The sequence below is a fragment of the Ambystoma mexicanum genome, chromosome 8 (assembly GCF_040938575.1).
Source record: "Ambystoma mexicanum isolate Mex_15411 chromosome 8, UKY_AmexF1_1, whole genome shotgun sequence".
Lineage (NCBI taxonomy): Eukaryota > Metazoa > Chordata > Amphibia > Caudata > Ambystomatidae > Ambystoma > Ambystoma mexicanum.
Genome location: NC_090929.1, coordinates 1,695,909,598 through 1,695,923,360, shown reverse-complemented (window position 1 = coordinate 1,695,923,360; position 13,763 = coordinate 1,695,909,598). Strand labels below are relative to the sequence as shown.

The 13,763-nt window shown below is 44.7% G+C and overlaps 1 protein-coding gene across 14 annotated transcripts in view; it reads left to right on the top strand.

Annotated features, from left to right (window-relative positions):
- LOC138473332 (deleted in malignant brain tumors 1 protein-like) overlaps positions 1-13,560 on the top strand; it is a 678,824-nt gene extending 665,264 nt beyond the window's left edge. For all 14 annotated transcript variants that reach the window (XM_069612011.1, XM_069612008.1, XM_069612009.1 and 11 more), the window contains one exon: positions 12,029-13,560. The gene's annotated coding sequence lies outside the window, so the exon portion shown is untranslated. The remainder of the gene's footprint in view (positions 1-12,028) is intronic.
- The last annotated feature ends 203 nt before the right edge of the window (positions 13,561-13,763 follow it).

Below are 13,763 nucleotides of genomic sequence, written 5' to 3'. Positions count from 1 at the left end.
TGGTGCAAATAGACCCGGGGACACAGGCAGTGGCGGTGTTGGTAGACATGGAGAAGGCATTTGACTCCGTGGAATGGGAATATCTATTTGAGGTGTTGGCTTTGGTGGGTACTCCTCCATATTTTGTGAAGGCTGTGAAACTGCTGTACTCGGGATGCAGTGCTCAGATATGCGTGAGTGGGATGTGGTCGGAGCGGTTTCAGCTTGGGAGAGGGACGAGGCAGGGGTGCCCGCTTTCTCCTTTGCTTTTTGCTCTGGCCATAGAGGTATTAGCGGGCAGGCTACATGGGCATAGGGGGTTGGGCATGGGCGGACCAAGGGATCTGATCTCATTATACGCAGATGATGCCATCATTTTTATATGGAATCCCGAGGTCAATCTAAGGCCTCTCGCGCAGGAAGTGGCAGAGTTTGGCGATTTTTCTGGTCTCCGTTTCAACCGAGCTAAGTCTTCCCTTTTTCCCTTGAATGAGGCAACGACCCCTCCATCGAGCTTTGAGGGGTTCGGGTGGGAACAGGAGTCAGTTTCATACCTGGGAGTGGTGGTTAGTAGGAATGCGCAATCATTGCTTGAACTGAATCACAGAGAATAATTAAGGTAATTGAGAGTGAAAATAGATAGGTGGTGTAAGTTCCCTCTCTCGCTGATGAGTCGAGTGGCTATTGCCAAAATGGTGGTTGTCCCCAAGCTTTTGTATATGTTTGCGTATATACCAGTCTGGCCGGAAAAAGAATATTTCCGGGAGGTGAGGTCCCAACTGATTTGTCTGTCTTGGTATCCCAAAACCCAGAGGATAAACTGGGAAACTTTAACTCTGCCATGGGAGAGGGGTAGAATTGGAGCACCGGATATTGAGGCATACTTCTTGGTGGCACAGCTGTCCTATGCTAGTTACTGGGTGTGGGAGGGGCGGGGGCCGCCGCATCTACATATAGAGAGGCTCGGTACACCCGTATTCACTGCAAGGTCTCCTGGTTACTGGGAGAGTGACTGACAAATGTAGGTTCGACCCAGTGGCATGCACGGTGCATGCGTGGAGGCGGGTGTTGAAAAGGGTAGCGGTGGAACGCCCGTTTGATCCAGGTATTCGATTATGGCAGATTGAAGATTTGGCTCCAACGTGCGACAAATCCATAATAGAAGGTTGGGGGAGGTGGTGATTGAAACGTTGGGGGATATGTACCCTGAGGGGAGGTTCCTGTCCTTAAAGGAATTGGGGGGCATGCTGGGCGCTGGCCCTCAGCTTACCCTGCAGTATTATAGGATGAGGGCAGCCTTTAAGGCGGGGTCACCGGTTTTTCCAGAGATCCCTCATTCGACGCCCCTGCTGCATTACATACTTAACTCCCAGGGATGTAGAGGGGTGGTATCGACTCTATATAAAATGATACTAGCAGATACGTACCGAGATCCCCCCGTGAGTAAGGGGCAATGGGAGCGATACAGCGGGGTGACTCTTGGGGATCAGCGGTGGGGGAAAATATGTGCAATCACGCATACCGGGGCGTTTAGCTCTAGGCTGCAGTTGATACAACTTAAGACACTCCACAGGGCGTATATCGCACCGGCGCGGGTGCATAAGTTTGATGCAACGAAATCCACTGCCTGTCCGAGGTGTAGGGAGGAGCAAGCGGATATAATCCATATGCTACGGGAGTGTGCCGTTCTTGAACCTTTCTGGAAGGGGGTGTTCTAGGTTGTTACGCATATATTGGGGTGAATGTCCCGCGTACAATGTTGTGCGGCATGTTGGGGTGGTCCCCGGGTATACGCATAAAGTGTAGTAAGCTTTTGGCATCCTGCATGATTGTAGCTAGAAGATGCATTCTTACGAAATGGACACCTTTCTCCCCCCGGAGGTGAAAGTGTGGCTGAAGGACCTACTCAGGCTGTATGACACTGATAAAGAATGTGCTGCCTTGTGTGGACTGCAGAATAGGCCAAAGGACATATGGGGCCCATTGACGGCATATTTGCTGAAAAGAGAAGAGGACACGGATGATGGGGGGATGGAAGGGGCCACCATGGCAGTCAGTGTCCAAAGTAGTGGGGTGTGATTGATAATCCGTAGAGGCGTCGAAAGGATCTTAAAGGCTATGAGGAGGTAACTGCTGTCATTTACTTCGATGGGCTTGTAACTTATAGTCATGAAGTTACTGGGGTGCGGGATGTTAATGTGAACCAGTTAATAAAAGTTAATAAAAAGATGTTTAAGAAAAAAAAGAATGAGACTGGTGTCGAGAACTTGCTGTCTCCTATTTCATTCTATTTCTTCATCTATTTCTCTTCTCTTTCTCGCATACCTTCTAATTCTTTCTCCCTCTTGTCTTTATTCTTCTCTTCTCCTTACTCCTTCCCTTCTTTACTCTTCTTCCCTTCATCTCTGTAATCTTTTGTCCCTTTATCTTTGTGCTTCTTTCTCCTCTCTTTCTTTCCTGTCTATCCCTTTCTTCTATCGCTCTCTATCTATTGTTGTACTTTCTTTTTATGTCTGCCCATTCTTCTTTTTTCTCTTGTTCCTCCTGATATATCTGCTCTCGTCACTCCTGCTTTTCCTTTTCGACTTTCTTCTTTTAATCTCTTCTCTGGTTAGTTATATTTTCTTTCTTGTTCATCCTTATCTTCTCTTTGCCTAACATCCTCGATACTTTTCCCATTTATCTTAAGTAATATCTGTCCTCCCATCCATTTCTTTTGCACAAGCGCTATCTCGTCAGCCTTATCCTTCTCTCCTTTCCATCTCTTAATCTCCTTAATCTGTTTCGATAATTTTGACTGCTCACTCTTGTCTTCCTTGTCTTGTATGATATTATAAATCTCTTCCTTTATTTTATTCTTCTCCGGACTATTGTCACTACTGTAAGCGGGGAGTTCATATATTGGATTACAATACCCTGTCACTGCTTTTAATTCCTTTAGAGGATACACTCCTATTTCTTCTATAGCAACACCTTTTGCTTCAAGTGAGGTAAGGGGAGCAGAGGGCTCAATACCTACCTCCTTATGCTGATTAAGCCTCTACTCCTCAGGTGGCGGGTCTTCTTTTTCCTCTTTACACATCTTCCAGAGCTCTAAAATCATTATTCTTTTCTCTAATTTCTTCCTGTGTACGCAGCGTGCAAGTATGTGGTCATGTGTTGCAATACCGCTTTTGACAATCATCCCTATTGTGGCTACAGCATGAACATTTTATCTGATGTGCCTTTTACCCATTCCGCACTATACTGTTTGAGCTTGGGCATATGCTTTGGAAGTGTTTTGCAAAAGTGCATGAGAGGAGGATCCCCCATAATGGCAAGTCTCAATTGACTGTCGATATTTAGACTGTTTAATAAACTTTATACCTTTGCTTAAATCACCACTTTTCAATGTTTTTAAAACAACAAATATGAGCAAGCACCTCAATTGCTGCTCAAGCCCTAATTTCAGCAGCCTATGCTCTTGCTCAACGTCTCTATTCTCTTGATTGGTGTATCTATTCTCTTGATTGGCGCCAGTCACTTTGCTATACTCAATCAATGTTGCGCCTCAACTTTTAACATTTTTTATAATCTGTCACTCTTTGATATTTTTACTCAACAAACAACATTCAGATTAGTCAAACATTACACATTTATAAACACTGTGATCACCTTATCTCTCACCTTTATTTATACCCTACACAGGGTTTGAAATATCACCTTAAATCCTGATTAAGCGTTATATATTTCACTCTACTCTCATTGGAGTTTCAGATGTCTCCTTCTAACTCCCTTGAGTCAGGGCTTCTAGGCGCAACCTCTTCTTTAAAATATTTCCCGTTATTCAAAAATGATTACAATCCCGTCCCCTTATTTGCCATTCCCCTTACTCTACTTACCATTCGGTAGTCGACTCAAGGCCTTCGGTATCGACTCCTCCTTCAATCCGACCACTTCACCTTCCGTCCGAAGAGAGCCCATGGAAACCGGGAAGGGATTTCATCAAAGGGGAACCTGCCCACCGTCTCAGTTCTTCTTGGAAGTTTATTTCTATCGGACGCTATACACGGGAAACCCTGCATTCTTCCAGTTAATGGCGGAGGATGCCCGATTGTACAAAAATCTGGAGACAAGCTGGTTTGAATCTTTAAACCATCATCTGCTACCACGTCAGTGTAAGGCCCTTTAGTAACGTGCATGCAATGGATGGGATGCAGAATAACTCAGAGTTCAAATAACCAAACCAACTCAGGAAGATGGCAAAGTACTGTTTTATTATCTATTATCTAAAACAGGGAGGTACAACGGACGTTCGCTCAATTTCTCTCAGTGATCTTTTCACAAAACCGACTTTATACTAAAAATACTTCAGAGGTGACATCATACTATGTGGCAAATAATGAAAAACCTACTAGGGATTGTGATAGGCTTAAGTTGAACATCTAAGTATACATTACATAGGAACTGGGATTGTGATTGGTTGCCCACTGTCAGGTGGACAACATATGTCTACCTCTAAAACATGTCATCTTCAAAACCATTAAGTACACGGTTTTCAATTGGTCTTCAAACTATAAGGCCCTTCGTTATAGGAACCTCTACAATTGGTTGGCACCCTTGTGCCATGTTAGGAACATTCGGTTCACTTAGCAGCACGTAAGCCCATACCCAGGTGCAATTAGCCCAACATCTGTCATCACCCGAGCATTCTGCCATGAATGTTGTCTTTGAACTTGGCCTTGCAAAGTATCCTTTTCTCTGGGAATAAATGGAAGTGCAGGCACTCACTATCGTTGTTATAGGACTCCAAGTTCAACCCTATTTTCATCCTTGGCTTACGTAACAGGAGACCACGATTTGGTCCATTTTGCAGTTTTTAAATGTCTTAACTGAATAAAACTTGGCACTCTTGGTGTTCTTTCTCTGCACCTTAACAAGAGATGATTCATCCTACGCACGTTCACTCCTTTCAAGAATAGATAGCGCAACCTTAGCTGCTTCAGTTTTGATACCAGGCCAGACAGCCTCGCCATGCAGCTCCACCATTTCAGCTTATTCTTGCTGCAACAACATTCTCCCTTTCTTCTTCATGGGTCCTTGCCCACTAAAATTCATGATACCGATATCCAGCTTCATTACAGTGGCAGCCTCATCTGCATTCTATTTACTACAAATAGCCCGCTTCTATGAGGGCTTATTCTACCTTGCGTTTTAGCTTCTGTACAATTATTGAACAGTTGATTCTCTGCAGCCCTTCCTGCATGTGTAATTGTTACGCTCACCTGGTTCCCACAGGGGCGTCGATCTGAACTGGACAGCTGCGGTCTCCACCAATGTGACGCGTAGTGCCGAGATGACGGACTGGACTGGCCCACCTAGCTTCGTTGGCTTGGCCCACAGGAATATTCTTCTGCAAATGGAGAAAGGGAATTAACCACCCGTGGAGTTGAGCGTTAACCCCCCCACTCCCGCTGTTCTCCCCACTGACCACCTTTGATGTCCCCTCTTATAGTCTCACCTTATGGTTTGGAAAGATGAGCTCTCCATCCTGCATAGAGCACAGGGGCGCGTAGATAACCAGTTGCTTCACTGGCTCGAAGGAATTGGTGAGTTCGAGAACAATATTGAGATTCCCGGCAAGACGCCGTAAGTATGTAGTTCGTAAGAGTTCAAATGTCTGACTTTCACTCTTGTCCGATTCCTTGCAGGTTGCAGCTTGACCTTAGCGAAGAGTTCCATGTGGCAACCGGTAATATTCAGGTAAGGATTTGTATTATCCAACACAGTTCGATAAAATAATGTCAATATGTAACCTGTTGCTTTCTCCCTTATTCAGGCGCTGAGAGAAAGTATGAAGTCTCGGGGAATAATGCCTCTGGCGGTAAAATCAGGTAAGTCTATTGTGGTGAGGAGGTTTCCCCTTGTTTGTCCCTTTGTTTCACCTTGCTGTCCTTTTGTTTCCCCTTAGCGGCCGGGGTTCGGCGAAGATGCAGTGGAAGCTGCGCCGACCCGTGAAGAGGAATAGTACCCCCGGTGTTAAAATCAGGTAAGTGTATGGGGGGTAACTAATATTACCTCTGTGTATTCCCTTGGCTCACCTTGCTGTTCTTGTCTTCCCCTTAGGTGCCGGAGTGCGGCGGGAACATGCAGGTGGATGCGGTGGAATGTGAAGATGCTGCAAAGGCCGGTGAGTTCATCGCGGCGACGCGCATAAAATAACTTCTTTCTTCCAGCTCAAAGGCGCGATGGATCGGGAATTCAGGTAAGGATTAAAGGTATTACTCTTGTTCTAACCTTTTCTCCTTCTTTCTCCCTTTTTCTAGGAGCTCCAGACCCGAGGTGGGCGTGGCAGAAGTCTGGATGCAGACTTGCAGGCACTGTGAGCGTTACGCTGCTGGATGCAGAATAACGCGAAGCGTGTGCTGCTCTTCGGGCGTGGTTTAAATAGCCTCCAAAGTAGTCCCAGGTAAGTATTCCTCCCCAGCCCCACCCGAGTAAAAAATAGTCCCTAGATAAAATAGTCCCTTCCAAGCCTCTTTTGGCTTGGAGCTCTTGCAGCATGGTCTGCATCAGGTATGTTTGCAGCATGGTCTGCATCAGGTAAGTTTTAATCTATGGCCTATGGTGCCAGGACTGACTCTCCATATGAGCCTGGTGCCATAGACGCCATGACTGCACCCAAATAGCCCCTAGCAGGTGTTGTTGGGCTTGCTTGGGATAACTTGATGCCTGCTTCTGGGGTTGCTGGACTTGGTCTGGGTCCCCAGGGGTAGGCATCATGACAGTAATCTTCTTTTTCGTATTTAAAAGTTCACTTGACTCTTCACTTCGTCATTAGTTTCGGTAGGATCCATGCATCCTCTCCAGCCAATATCTTAGGACGTCGCACATGTCCCTTGTGACATCACTATATTCTCTCTTTTCTCTTTTTTATATTCCTTCAGGGAGTTCCTCCCTCAGATTGTCGTCTCTTCGGGGATACATTTTATAGGGGTGTCTCAATGGGTATCTTCTTTCGTATATACCCTGCGGTATTGGCACAACTGCTGGTGTCAAACACAGAATGACCTCAGACTTCCAATATATAGGAGGTAGGGGGCGGGATTTCCTGCAGAGGCATGTAACTGCTCCTCTAGAGTTAATAATATTGCTAAAGGGATGTGCAAATGTTTGATATACATATTGCTCAAACTGGGCAGCAACATGCACAACAGACCAGTGTCCTTGACGCATGTCCATCTCTGACCCAATTAACGGTCATCAGAAGGGTGACTCCTTGTGTATAGGCGCGTTATAAATGCCATATCATATCATATCATACCACTGCAGCGAGTCTAGTGTATGCCCACTAGACTACAGATCGTAGAGTCCTCCAACTCAAGAATGTATACATGCTGACTACGCATCATGCAATACTGTGTACAAAAAATATGTGTTTTGGATGCATATAAGGAGCACATGTGACATGTACCAACCAGAACAAGATTGAAATTAACATACATGGATCAAGCTATCTGACATGACCTCACAGGACTCCCTTTAGGACTGCTGTTTGATGGTGAGCTGAAACCGTTGAGTGCACATCAGGGTAGACTGGCTGCAGCACCTGCATCTCCAGTAGTGTGAGTCAGTGATGATGCCTGCTATCGTTTGGAGCCCTTGTTGATGGCCTCTTCAGGCGAGATCCCCTCTTTAGGCTGACCCATCTCTTGTACACCTCTTTTTTTGGGTAGAATGACGACCCATTGTGTTGGACGACAACCGTGAAATTCTTCCAGATCCTGGTGTTCTCCAACTATTTCCCAGTGGTGGAGAAGAAGTTTCCATACTGGATCGTTAACAGGATTTTATGACGCAGGATAAAATGGGCGTGCCTTGAATGCTCCTCAGTGGCACCCAGTGGATCACATTTAAAATCTTATTATTCACAAGACCTAAAGTAACTATGTCCCAACACATCTAGAGAGATTTTCACCCTCCGATGCCCCCATTAGGAATTTAAGATGAATGCATTTGATTTTTGTCTGCCACTGAGTGGCTAGGCCGAAGACCCAGAGGCAAGAACCTAAAACACCATAACCGCCAGCAACGGAAAACATCAATCAGTCCTTCAGGGCTGAAGCCCCCAGCAACAGCAAACATCAATCAGTCCTTCAGGGCTGAAGCCCCCAGCAACAGCAAACATCAATCAGTCCTTCAGGGCTGAAGCCCCCAGCAACAGCAAACATCAATCAGTCCTTCAGGGCTGAAGCCCCCAGCAACAGCAAACATTAATCAGTCCTTCAGGGCTGAAGCCCCCAGCAACAGCAAACATCAATCAGTCGCTAAGGGCTGAACCAAGCTACCCGAGGTCCACGAAAGAGCTTCACATCTGCCTTGTCAATCAACTATGTGGCTTAAGGAAAGGAAAACCATTGAAATCCCCCTTCTCTGAGGAGCAAGATTCTGCCAATGATCGTAATATTTGAAGGAGCCATAGAAACGCATCAGACCCTTCAGCTAGAAACCTGATCTCATTTTCTACTAGTCCATGGCCTCTAAGCACAAAATCTTAAAACGGTGCGAAGGTGTCAACGTTCCACTCATCATGCAAGCTGATGTGCTCTGGAGACACCAATATCATAGCCACCAAATTAATTTCAACTCTGTGTTTTAAATGGGGACAAGAAACTAATCCTAATTTAGCTTTACCACTGGGGTGTGAGTAAAAAAGGCATGGCAGCAGTTGCGTCTCAGCATCATTTCTTAGATGGCTGTAGAACATTATTTGATTGGTCTTAGTCTTAGCTTACGGCACCAGCTCAACTTCATTTCAACTCTCTGCTTTAGTTTGACACATCAAATCAGTCTCACTTTAGATTTAGCCGTTAGCAGGAGGGGGGGGGGCGGGTGCAGCAGATCACTATGATTTCAGCTTTATTTCTTAGCTTAAGGGAACCTAAGAAATCTCACTGGCACTGCAAGTCTTACACAAAGGTCTTACAACAGTTTTATTTCAAGTCAACCTCAAGTCAGTCTCATTTCATCCTGTTTTTTCAACAGTAAGTCACAGTTATGCGTTTAACATTTGCATTGTTCTTCCTTCATCTTGATGTCTACAAACATCACACATTTACAATGTAGATTAAAGATGCACCAAGTTATAACATGGATTTAAAACTGTTACAATCCTACAGCTATACGTCAGCCACTTCTTTTTATTTAACAATGTATTATTCATATTTGTGCTTCATGAGGCAAATATGCGTTTACTATGTCTCTTGCAAATGGCTCTTTCTAGCTTTGTTAATGTAATATGTTGCATCAACGAGCACTGGTAGAACAGGCGACATGATCCTCTTGTCCGTCATAGTTTTACTCTACATGTCGTCAACGTTATTCTTCATTGTACTCTCCAGTCCTCACATTTAATGGTTTCTGTTTCCACCTAAAATACTGTCAGTCGTATCTGTTCCATAGTCGTAGTTTGAGTAGCAGTAACATATCAGCTTTCCTCCAGTTCCTTTTGTGTCCTAGGAATCTTGTAAAATTTTGGTTATTGATTACGAGATCAGTCAAGAAGTATATCCGAAAGTACGGGCCGATCAGTTATGCAGCACTTAGCCACTATATGGACACAGCTGCGATATCGGTGTCTGTGAAGCTGATACCAAGTAAATTGACAAATATTCCTGCTTTACATTTGGTACAGACGTGAGTTAACCCAATGTCAGGAAAAGTGAGAGACAGGTTCTCTGCTTGAGGTAGTGAACGTTCAGGTAGTGAACGTTCAGTGAAATGAAGAGCAAAGTATGTGATGGTCCACTACATATAGGTGGATTTTGTGTGTGATAGTGTCCAGTGTCATGTCTCTTGTGGACTATGTAATATGTGCATTAAATTAAGATGGGAAGTGTAGAGTCTGCTCAGGATATTGAATTCTTCTCACTAGGTCACTCCAAGGCCTCCTCTGTTTAGAAATAAGAACAGGAGAGATGACCTGGTTTTGAAATCAAAACAGTTGTGGTTTGGTCCTGAAGAAAGTGGTGAGTCTTATGCCACTGAAACCGGTCGACCCATATTTTTGGATATCCTTTTTGACTGAAGCTGTAGGGATACCTGATTAAGTGCTTGTGATCTTATAGGCGTTGTCGCTCATTGCTCAATAGAAATGAAAAATTAATTTGGGTTTATATCACACTGATGCACTTTGGGGGTGGGTAAAATAAAGTGAAGTGGCTCCTAAAATGCAGAAGATTTTATTGTGTGTGTTTTTAATGGCTATTTTTGTCGTGCATCTTTTTGGTGCGTGCTAATTGAAACGAGCACAGTAGATGCTCACCTGTAATGCAGTCTGCGTTCTAGGAGATGGACACAGAAGTGAAATAGATTATAATCTCGCTGGTGACCATGCATTAAGGATGTGTGTATGATTTATTGATTTGAGTTTAGTGGAGGGATCACTTCCTGTTAGATAGGCAGCGCAACACCTTAGAGACAGCTTAGCTAGTAGTAATGTCACCCTGTTACATTATTGATCTCTGGTGACATAGTCACTAAATGCTACGTGTAATAGGTTCTCTGTTTACAGTTGCTAATGGGAATTTTGAAACAGCCAACAGGAGTTGGCAGACGTATGGCAGTGGAATTTAGAGGCCATGGCACCCAGCTTGTCATTTAGATGGATGAGGCGCTACATGCCATTAGCATACGTGTAAAAGGAAGATAACGTTAGCAGGAGGTTGAACATATTAGTTGAACAGGACAGCCAAGAGGGGAGAATGCTGGGGCACACGCTAAGTGAGACGATGAGGAGGCAAATAAAAAGGTGTCAGGGATATAGATTGACAGTGATAGAAGGAAAACAGAGAAGCGGGCCAGGGCAGTGCCAGTAATACCACAGTTAGATAGCTGGTCAAGATGGATTGGCTGGTCAGAGGTGTCGAAAGCAGTCGATAGATAAATGGCTTCATCGAGCAACATCATCACTGCCAAGCACAGACATATGTCAACCAGGGCTTATAAAAGAGCAGACACAGAGCCATAACCAGGGCAGACACCCACCAAAAAAGCTGATTGATTGAAGACTTTGGTCTTGGGTAGATGGACAATTTTTACTTTCCATGGTATATTCTGCAAGGTGCTCAATAGCTCTCTCGATATTTTTCATGGAATGACGTGTCGCTCGTAAACAATCCAAGCAACTATCTCTTTACACTGGTTTGCCATTAGCGTTGCCAGTAGCTGCCTTTTTCAGTGATATGGGATTGACAATGTTGACTCTCTAGTGGATCAGTATCCTGTTTTGGGATACAGGTTGGGACAGATCTGGTCAATGCCATATTTAGGTTCCTTTTTTCCACTTCTTGGCAAAGTTTATCCTTTCCCTGAAAACCTTATAGGGTTCTATGGGCAAATCGGCATTTCTGAGTGCTGCGGCCCTTGTTATGTACTTGATAGAGCACCACTCAAAGTGCTTTGAACTGCAATTTTCTAGGTTGTGGCACTGTATTGAATTAATCTAATTCATGGCCAAATTCCCCATATCAGTTTTACATAAACTATAGTAATGGTATGCAAAGCAATGCAATTCAGAAAGCTATCTCACACTGTAGCGGTGGAAGGATTTCCATAGAAAGTGTCTGTTGTCATAAAGTGCTCTTCTTCAGGCAGGTCAAGGTAAGTCTTTAATAGAACCGAATAAAAAAATTAATCCTTACGAAGGTAAAAAGGTAAAACGTGCTTTGTCAGGATCCCATCCACAGTTTCATTTGATTCAAAGGGGGTGTTGTAGAGCGGACTACTACTGTTGTGGGGTCCCTTAGCGCTGATGCAATGCTACACAACATCAACAGCGAGCAAATTATTTTGCTGAGCTAATTTCCCCAATGAAAGGGGCACTGTGTTTCTGTACGACCGATTAGCAGCCAATCCAGAGTTCCAGAGTGCCTATGATCATGGCGAATCTATATGCTCCGTGTCTTCATGTTTTTAATCTTACATTTGCCATAACTTGCAATCAGCTTTTTCTCAAAATGTAGTTTTAATGTGGCTGAAAACAAAAATAGCCTTTTTATTTTCTCTGCAGGTGGTCACAGCCTCGCCGACAGCTGCAGGAGCCTCGACCCTGGTGATGAACTCCGACATGATCGACTGGTGGAAGCTAGAAGAGCAACAGCGTATTGCCCGACCATTGGCCTTCCCCTCCTCTCCCCTCCCATGGATTGTCTTCGTCCCTTTAGTCACTTTACTAGCACCAGAGGTATAAAGGCCTATAAGAAAATCTCTGCACTTGCCAATGCCTCAGAAAGTTGGCAGTTTTGGGGCAGAGTCAGTCCTATATAAAACCGAGACGGCCACATGACTTGCTTTAACCAAGACATACTGGACTTCCAGGGGAGATCCTAATGTATGGCTCACTTGTCATCTGCAGAACAGCCTTACTATGTAACTAAGTCATCTTTACCGTCCTGACATATGGCTGATTCTATTCTTCTCTGGCCTTACTGGCCCTTCAGAAGAAAGACTGAAATCACATGGACTTAATGGCCCTTTGCAGACTACCATGATATGCAAGTGACTAACCTGGTCCTACCGGCCTTTCAAAGATGAGGCCTGCATGTCATTGGCTGCTCATATCCATCCAACTGGCCTTTCACAGACTAGCCCGATTTGTTATAGACAGACCCTATTCCACTGGTTATTCAAAGACGAGGCTGCCATGTGCCTCTCCCAGTCGGACGTGCCTTCGTGGACAAGCCTGATATGTCATGCACTGCCAGACCCTCCTGCCCTTTGATGAGCTGGATATGTGACATATTACCCCAGCCTTACTGGCCTTTCAGAGACTAAGCCTGTTATGCGACTGACTGCCCCTATCCTGATGGCCCTTCAAAGACTAGCACTGCTATGCGAGCTACTACTTGCATTTCAAAGATGAGGCTGGCATATGATTGGCTGCTACTGTCCAACCAGCCTTTCACAGACTAGCTTAAAATGCCTGTCCTACTGTCGTCCACAGATGTGCCTGATTGATGACAGACCACTCCTGCCCAACTGGCCTTTCATAGATGAGGTTTACATGTGAATGACGGCTCCAGTCCGACGGGCCTTAGATTAACTAACCTGATATGTCAGGCACGGCCCCAGTCCTACTGGCTTTTCACAGATTAGCTGTATATGTGACATGTTACTCCTCTCTGACTGGCCTGTTATAGGAGTGCCTGCCATTTGACTGATTCTGCTCTTAACCAGCCTTTCAGAAGCAATAGCCTTTTGGGAAAGTTCCCGATTATTCTATGGGTCTGGCCACATCTGCTTGTCACTTTTCAAAGAGAACCTGCTGCTCCAACAGAACCTGCTGTTTAGTCTAGTAGCACAAGTCTCCTGGCTGGGGTCAGGAACTGTGCGATTGGATTCCCGTTTCTGCACTTGACATGCTCTGTGATCTTGGAAAAATTGCCTATCTCCTTCAGGACTCAATTCCCCAGCCTTGTTCGGTGGGTGCTGCAGCGATTTTTGTTGGTGGCTTGTGTGGATTCAAAGTGTACATTTTTGTTGTTGCTGTTTTTAATCCTGTTTTTTTCATTTCTAATAAGTAAATGCAGCTTTCTTACTTTCCATGCTTTGCCGTCTATTTTTAACTATGTCTTCGCCTCGTCAAATGACCACTTGGGAGATCTGTTTGATAGGTGTTGCCAGACCTCTTTGACAATCTCAACAGTCAAAGACTACCTCACAAGGCTGTTACAACAGTGTACAGCTCTTGTAGTGCAAGATGTGATTGTGCCTTCTACTGGATTTGAAATTAAGGTGGAGAAATG